The 9,542-nt window shown below is 32.4% G+C and overlaps 1 pseudogene; it reads right to left on the minus strand.

Moving 5' to 3' along the window:
* Nucleotides 1-723: 723 nt before the first annotated feature.
* LOC104853336 lies at nucleotides 724-8,992 on the minus strand (annotated as a pseudogene).
* Between the last annotated feature and the right edge of the window lie 550 nt (nucleotides 8,993-9,542).

The following is a 9,542-nucleotide window of genomic DNA, read 5'->3' on the forward strand; positions in this document are numbered from 1 at the left end:
CATTTGTTATTGAATGATTTCTTGATAGCAGCCATTCTTTGTGGGGTGAGGTGGAGTTTTAGTGTTGTTTTCATCTGCATTTCTTGAATGACCAATGATGTGGAACATTTTTTTCATATATTTACTTGCTGCTTTTACTTCTTTGTCTGAGAAAGGTCTGTTCATTTCAAATGCCCATTTTTGAATTTTGTGCCTTGATATAGCCCATCAGATACCAGGCTTAGTGACTATTATAACACTAAATGTACTGAATGAGATGCTATTTGTAAGGGAAAAAACATGGACATATAAATATCATTTAGATAATTTCTCCCAAATATGGAGAATACAAATACAAGCACTTTATTTTAAAAGCAAGAACAAAAGATTGGTGTAAATGAAAAAGGTTTATATGCTTCCATTTTAGATAATTCAATTAACAACCTATACAACCTATGCTTTTGTTCTTAGGAGCAAATGCATCATGTCTCTGAAGGAAAATGAATTCTAAAAATTTACATGGTTTTCAGTATTTCAAATCTCATGATATTATAAAATCTACACATATCAATAATATTCAATAACTTCAAAAGATAAGATAAAAGACATTTTGCTGTAATCCGCTTTACCAATATGGGTCTGGTCTGTTTGATGATACATATTCAAGAAAAATACATCACTCTGTTATTTCTTACAAAATAACAAGTAAGGAGTATGTAGGAGATATAGAAGGAAGGAGAGAATTCACAAGTCCTTCTCTTTGTTAAATTTCACTTCAGAATCATCAAAAATCAACCACTTCATCTTATACTCTTTAAAGCTTTGCTCTACACAGGAAATTTTGCTCATAGTCCAATAATGTTGATATCTGTTTGGTCATGAGATTCCTTGTTTCTATCCACTTTGTGGGTCTCATTAGTAGTGTAAATGTTACTTGGTTGTGTATTTTCACCAACTTCCATTGACACTTCTTCATCATTGTGATTTTCTACTACACCCCTGGCTACCTCCTCATTCAGTGGCTCCATCTTTTCTACTTTATACACCTGGTCAACCACAAAAATTTTCTTGTGTATTTCTAAGGTGTTGAGGTCAGTAACTTTAATATAAACAATGTAATGCCCACAGCTAATTGTAATGCCACTATGAACTACATCCATAAAAAATTAATAACTGTCATCAGTTGCCCTGTGCTGCATTCTTCTAGTGACAATTTAAGAGGTTTCAGTAAAGTAGTATTGATCTTTAGAAGTCCAACACTATAACAAACTCCAAGCCTTAGCTGCAAAGCACTTCAAATGAATAGTTTTAACTTCAGACACAATGTTTCAGACAGAATAATTCCTTGAGCTTCTGTATGATGGTGGTAATTTTCAAAGAAATATTTATCTTCTCCTACAGTTCTCTTACCAAAGCAAATTGTGAAATTGCCCATCTCAAGGTCTTCATTTTTTTTTTTTTTTTGGCTCTGGAGAAATACTAGAACTCTTTGGAATGATCATTATCTTGTATTGTCACACTCGTGTCCTGAACATCTCCTCTTCTTTCTGTTAAACTTTAACATTTTAAGCAATGAGTCCTTAATACAGCTGAACTTAAAATAATTTTTCCACTAAGTCAGATCAACATGACTTGCACCTTTGTATATGATTTAACTTCACTAACATCTGTAGGTTTATCATTTCCTGGAGATTCAACTCCACAAATATGAGTTGTATTATCAGTTTCTTATTTCTCAAAATCTCTACAAGATCATACTCATTTTCTTTAGGTTGTCCTTTGGATCCTTGAGCTCTTGTTAGTTTCTAAGACCACAGAATTTAGAAAGAATTCTTGATTGCTTAGTTGCAGATATTAGCTAATTTATTTTAATTCTCATTTTCCTTTGTGAGGGTCTTGTGCTCTCACTTTCAGAAACACACTTGGGGATTATTTTAGGAGGAGTCTCTAATATCTCAATAGCTTTTATAGTTTATTTAGTTTGTCTCTAGTTTCATTTCTTTTCCCAATCCTTTTGGTGGTTTTGCTTTACATTTCTCAGAATTTTCATATTGTCAGTCTCTATGCTATAAATTCTACCCATTTCCTCTTTCTGATGAGGTTTCTCTTCTACTTTTGTAGACAATTCTACCATACGTTTTGCATCTTCCTTTTTTACAAGTTGGCATAATTCTTGAATGTTTCTGAAAAAATATTCTAATACTACTTGTGCGGCTTTCTGTGCCAAAAATATTTTAAAAACTCTTACTACTAAAAATCATCAACAAAAAAAAACACACAGAAGTTTTTAAAGTATTTATATATTTGATAAAGGGCTTGTACCCAGAATATATAAGATATTTTAAGTCCAATAATAAAATGAACCAGTTTGATAGAAATAAGAGATGTGAATAGATGTCTTTCCAAAGATGATATACATAAATGACCAATAACCACATTAAGATGTTTAATATCATTTATTATAAAGGAAATGTAAATTAAACCAACCAGGAAATACCATTTCATATACACCAAGATGGCTAAAATTTTAAAAAGTCAGTTACAAATGTTGATGAAGGTGTGTGGAAATTGTATCCTTCATGCACTGTTAATAGGATTATAAACATGGTAGAGTCACTTTTGAAAACAGTTTGGCAGTTTCTGAAGTTTTAAACATATAATTACCATAAAATCCAGCAATTCCTTTCCTGGAGAGCTGTCTATGATAATTCAAAACATATGTTTACATGAAATAAATCTATAAATAATGTTCACAGGCATTTTAGTCATAATATTCAAATATTCAAAACAGTAGACATAATCTACATGTGCTACTGATGAATCACTAAACAGTAAGCAGTACATTTATTAAAATAGTCACTGCCTGACTTGCAAGAGCAAAGACCCAAGTTGAATCCCCATACTAAAAAACACAAAACACAAAACAAATTTGTTCAAATAGATGTAGTTGTGCATGAGGAAGAATGAAATACTGATACATGCTACAACACGGATGGACTGGAAATACTTGGCTAAATGAAATAAACTATGCAGTTTTAATCCATTGATATGAAATATTCTGCATGGATAAAACACAGAAAGTTCTTTACTGCTTTTTAGGAGTTTTGGGATAAGACAAGGAACAGTGGTTCCTAATCAGTACAGTTTGTTTATTTAAGGGTGACCATAATATTCTAAAATAAGAAGTGGTGATAGTTATGTATCTCTGAGTATAATAAAAAATGCAGGATTGTAAAGACTGTAATGAATTTCATTTCATGTGTTATATAAAAATAAAAATAGTTATATTGAAGTTATTTAAAACAGTAAATATTCTATGTGGAAAAATATGTTGAAATGATCTCTTAAATACAGAGGAAAAGAACAAATATAAGAAAATGACAAAAATAATATTATGAAGAAAAATGAGAAATTAAATAAAAAAGTAATAGGAGTAAAAGCAGTTTAAACTGAGCAGATTATCTGCATTGGCAGAAACTCCACCAAACTTAGACTGTGTAAAAATAGTGCAAAAAATTTTCTAATATCCATAAAAAATTGAAAAAAACACAATTAGAAACACTTATATAATTTTATAATTAAATGTAAAATACCCGTCAAATGATCTCCTAATTCAGGCATGTTTTTAGCATTTACCTAAATCATTAAGGATAAAGATGCCTGAATGATTAACTTAACCCAGCAAGATATCATAAGAATACAGTCTCTAAGGTTATAGGGCAACATCTCTCACTTAAATCCATGTATGAGCTGCAGTATGGACTCATGATTGAGTTCTAGGAGAGTGAAAGGCTATGAAGAAATATCAAATGCACCCTGTACAATATGATATGCATGTCCCAGGATTATTCTGACTGATATAAGAAGCTCTTTAGGGAGTTTGAACCAACAAGGGAATATATACAAGTCCTGCTGTGTGAAGAATATGTTGGGTAGGCAAGAAGGAAACAGCAGGAGATCAGGATAATGACAATGCTTCAAACTAGAACATATGATGATCTATAGATAGGGCAAATTGAGGTTGAATCTTGGACTTTAAATATGCTAACCTGTGAATTGCATTAGATGGAATTATTGAGATGGAAAAGACTCAGATATTTTTGAAAAGTTGAATTTAATATATTTTAAAACACCGAATTCCACAGGGATATTAGATAACAATCTGCATTGTGAAAGATTTGAATGAGAGAAGGTCCATTTGGATTTGGCCACGTGGCAGTCATTTACAAGGACAGTTATAGTCAATTGTTAGGAATGAAAGCCTGATTGAAAGGACATAGATTTAGCAGTAAAAAAGAATTGACATTTAGGTGGTAACTGAGGGGATATGGTGGTCAATGGAAAAAATTTTGAATGGGAGGTATTTTAGCATGTTTAAAGGCTAGTTGGATAATTTAGAAAAAAAGGAAGCAATGATCAAGAAAGAAATATGAGCAATTCTAGTTTAGGTAAGATTGGAAAGGATTGATAAGTGAGAGAGGCACATTTAGGTAAAAAAGAATAGGAAATTCACACTATAAAGTCAGCTCCATAGATATGGAATTTCTGTAAAGGATGGCTACATGAGCAATATGGGTGAAGGTCCTTGGCTCACACAGTATAATTATTGCTCTCATGCCAGTCTCAGAACTGTAAAAAAAAAATCTTCAAATGGTTGATTGCTATGTGTAGCCTGTCCATTCTGTTGCAGAAGCTATTACTGAAGGGCAAGTGATTTTGTCCCAAGGCCATTAATTTTGACATAAGTGAAAGTTTAATTAGCAAACTGTAGTATTTTCCTAGAATCAAAGACAATAGATATGCAAAGAAGGAAGTTTATGGACCCAAATTTCATGGTATCCCTGGAACATATGGCACCTTGATTACTTGTGTATATGTATTTGGGAATTTTCCAGGATGCATGTATTTATATGGTTGTCGTTATTTTAAAAGTGGGCTATGCTGTTAGTTTGTACCAAGTTGTTTGGTCAATCACCAGTCAGGTGTTTCTGTAAATATATTTTAGGCACATGATTAACATTTATAATAGTGACCATAGTTAGGAACAATGTATTATATTCTTGAAAATTGTTGCGTGGATTTTTAAGTGTTCTCACCCTCTCAAAAAAGAGAAAAGTTAGTATATGAGGTTATATGTATGCTAATCAGTTTGACTTGATCATTCTATGGTTTTACAAATTTCAAACCTACATGTTTTATATTTATGTTTTCTTATTCAGTTCACTTGTAAAATAAAGTCAATTGAAAGTGTTCTATATGTCAAACTAATCACTTACATAGCAATCATTAAATAACATCCCTATTCAAATTCATTTGAAATGATTTTTGTAATATTAAATTATCCTTTATAACAAAGTTATTTCTCAGTTTTATTTATCTATTATTGATATATAAGATAGCTATTTTTGTTTTTATAGTATTTTATGTAGTTGTGATCCAAACATAATACTTACCCTTAATTATACATCTCCCTACTTTTAAAAAAAATTTTACACTTATTTTTCTTCCACATAAAAATTAAAATGATATGTTTGTCATATTGTTTTTAAAAATTGACAATGCATTTGCTACATAAAAAACTAAGTGAAAGCACTCACTAGCACAGTGCTTAGCTAGCATGCCCAAGGCTCTGGTTTTGATCTCCAGGGGAAAAAAGTTCTAATACATGGATAATGCACATTTCCCTTCTAATTTGGGTTTTTACCATTTTTCTTGGTAGATTTTTTTTCCACATACCTTTCACAGATATCTGATTACCAATTATTCTTGTTAGCCTAATTTGCTGCAACTCTAGTTTCAGAGACTCACATGAGTGGAAATATTGGGAAACACTTAGAGACAAGCATTTGACATGGATATACTGAGAAGTAAAGATTAAGAAAGTTTCTGTTTCTTCAGCAAATAAACATGAAAAAATGTTCAACATCACTGGTTATTCGAGAGATACAGATGAAAATAACACTGAGATTCCATTTCACCCCAGTAAGAATGGCTGCTATCAAGACATCAACCAATACCAAATGCTGGTAGGGACGTGGGGAGAAAGGAATCCTTCTCCATTGTTGGTGGGAGTGCAGACTGGTGCAACCACTATGGAAATCAATACTATGGTGATACCTCAAACAACTAGGATTAGAGGTTCCATTTGACCTATCCATTCCTCTGCTGAGAATTTTCCCAAAAGAATTAAAAGAATCATACCACAGTTTTATATACTCACCCATGTCTACAGTGGCACAGTTTGTAATAGCTAAAACTTGGAAACAGTCCAATTACCCATCAACTAGAGACTGGATAAAGAAGTTTTTGTTGTTGTTGTTGTTTTTTAAATAAAATGGAGTACTACTCAGCCATAAAGAATGAGAAACTAGAGACATTTATAGCTAAGTTGATACACATTAAGCCCATACTCAAGTGAAATTAATAGAACACACATGTGTAAATAACAAATAGTTTCTCTGGTGTGAAAAACTAAAAGTGTAAATAAGGATCAAAATGTGTAATTGATATTGTGTGATAGGAAGAAAATATCTAAAAGAGTAGGAGGAAAGTGGAAGGGGTAGGGGAAAGGTAAGAAGGGAAAAGAAATAAAAAAAAAAAAAAAAAAAAAAAAAAAAAAAAAAAAAAAAGGAAACAATGTCTTCCCTGTAAATAGGGAAGGGTAGAGGGAGTGAAGGGGGGGTGGGGAAAAATAAGAAGCAAGAACTGACATTTAAACGTACAACATCCCAACAATGAATGTAACTGTATTTTATACCTAAAACATAGCAATAAATTTAATGAAAAAAAAGAAAGTTTCCATCCAAACAAAATTGATGAGCTAAACATACTAAATTGTTTTACTATCTCACTGCTCACGACACTTAAACCTGATGAAAAGAATTTTCCATGACAGTACCAGGCAGCAGAGGGCAAGGCTTCTCTCTGCGGCTCTGCCCTCACTTCCAAGGCCCCCCGCTGTATAAAAACATTTCCCTCCCTAGCCCAATGATACACCACTGTTGTTGCCACTTCACTGGCCACTGGTGTGCTAGTAAAAATATAGCACAGATTTATCTGCATTTCATTTTAAGATTGATAGTTAAGCTTGTCATGTAATGAACACAACACTACTATTCTATTTATTTAAGTCCAATGCCAGTTGGACTAATTAGAAGTTATGTATAGAGCATTGAGAAATCCTTTAAAAGTAATGGTTGAAATTAACTTCATATATAAAATTCAAAACCTAATCTTTCCATTGAATTTTCTACCAGCTAAAGTGCGCTACCATCTCATTTATTGATATGTGACATATTTTAAAATGGTTTTGATGAGAGCTTATCCTTTGTTAGAAGCTGGAGTTAAAGTCTAAGTAATAGGCACTGAAATGAAGCATTAGTTCCGAATTATCTGGCAGCAAATCTTGGTCGTAGTAATGATTATACATTATAATCTCTTCAACCTAATAAAATCTTTAAAAAAGTCATTGTTTAAAAACCACCAGAGTTAATAAAATTCTTAATATGAAATTTTATAATTGTAAAGATTTTATATATTAATAAAACAGAGCCATCATTGACCTGTTGAATTGAGACTAACTACCAAATTTATTTTGATTGAGATTAATAGTCACTAATGATAAAACTTACAAGTTAAATTTCAATATAAATGCAATTAAAATAGCTTTAATATGTAATATGTAAATTAATGTTACTACCTTGAATTCTAATAAAACAGACTTACACATGATGACTGAATACTTCTAAGTTTATGGAGACTATTATTAAATAATTTTGACGAGAACTCATTTTATTTTAATCTGTAAATTGATTATTCAAAAATGACAGAGTGGTATTCCATTATATGCAAATGCCACATTTTGGATGTAACTTCAGACACACAAGCTTAAATATTGCATGGTTTCTCTTATATGAGAGGCCCAAATTATAAATAAAGGAGAAAACAAGATAGATGCGTCTCAAATAGGAAGGGAATCAAGTGGTAGAGGAAAGGGGAAGGAAGTAGAAGGAAAAGGCATGAAAACATGAATTCAGAGATGTTATTTACAGGACTAACTCCACGTAAGGAATGTCAACTATCATTGTCAACATGTGCTAGTAAGAAAACGATTGCAAGGTGACTTTGAAGTGGTCGTTCAATTGCTGCAGGTTAAACTGCTATTCTATAGTTTGCAGAGTTTTGTTTTCCATTTTTTTTCTTTTGAAAATTTTTTGTTAGTGTATATTTGCCATAAATAGTGTTCGTATTCATCATAGGGATTGTGCACATGTACATAACATTTCTTACTTTTTCTTTCTCTTTCTCCTCCCTCATCCTTTCTTCCCACCCCCTTTTCAGAAGTGTTGTTTCCATCTTTCCTTCCATGCCTTGTTTTTCAAACCCTTTCCCTACCTTTCCTTCACCCTTCCTTATTCCCCTTCCGATTGAACATGTTCTTCCCATTTCCCAGTATCTATCCTTCATTTTGTTCCTAATTAAACATTAGGGTTTCTCACGCAAGAGAGCAATGTGATATTTAAACTTGTGTGTCTGATTTATTTCATTTAAAATTATGGATTCAAGGTGCATCCATTTTCCTATGAGGACTCAAGTTTATTCTGCTTTTTACAAAGAAAATGTGGTATGTGTGTGTGTGTGTGTGTATATATATATATATATATATATATATACACACACACACACACATACCACATTTTCTTTGTACATTCATCTGTTCATGGGCATTTGGACTGTTTTCAAGATTTACCTGTTATATAATATGCTGCTTTAAACATGAGTATGCATAGATCACTTTGATATGATGCTTTTAACTCTTCAAGGAGATGATTGCCTCGAAGGGGAACAGCTGAGTCACATGGAGCCTCAAGTTTTAGTTTTTCATCAAATCTCTACAGTGATTTCCATAGTGGTTGTTTCAGTTTACACTACCTCCACCAATGAAAAAGGGTTCCTTTTGCCCACACAGCGTCACCCAGTACTTGCCGCTGGTTGATTTCTGGATGACAGTCATTCTTTCTGGAGTGAGGTGGAATCTCAGGGTGGTTTAAATTTGTACCTCTGGAATGGTTAGGGATGTTGAGCATTTTTAAAGATATTTATTTGCTGTTTCTTGTTCATCCTCTGGGAAACATCTATTCATTTCATATATATTCCCATTTTTACATTCTCTTTGAATTTTGGGCAGGTCTGATATTTTTGAAGTTCTAAAAAATATATTCTAGACATTTACCCTTTGTCTGAGGAGTAGCTGGGAAAATTTTTTCCCCATTCTGTGGGTTGTCACTCACTCTGTTAGTGTTTTCTTTCACTATTCAAAAGTTTTTTAAATTTGATGTGATTCCACTTTTTGATTCTTTGTAATATTTTCCATATGACTGGGAATTTTTTGGAAAAGATTTCCCTATACCTATGTCTTCAAGAGTTTTGCCTCTTTTATATGTGAGCACACTAAGTGTTTCTGTTTCTAAACTTAGATCGTTGATCCCCTTCAATATTAGTTAGTGTGGTGGAAGACATGGGTCTAGCTTCAATCTTTGGCATGTGGTAAGCCAGTTTTCCCA

This window comes from Fukomys damarensis, unplaced genomic scaffold (assembly GCF_012274545.1).
Source record: "Fukomys damarensis isolate Sample0158 unplaced genomic scaffold, DMR_v1.0_HiC HiC_scaffold_30, whole genome shotgun sequence".
Taxonomy (NCBI): domain Eukaryota; kingdom Metazoa; phylum Chordata; class Mammalia; order Rodentia; family Bathyergidae; genus Fukomys; species Fukomys damarensis.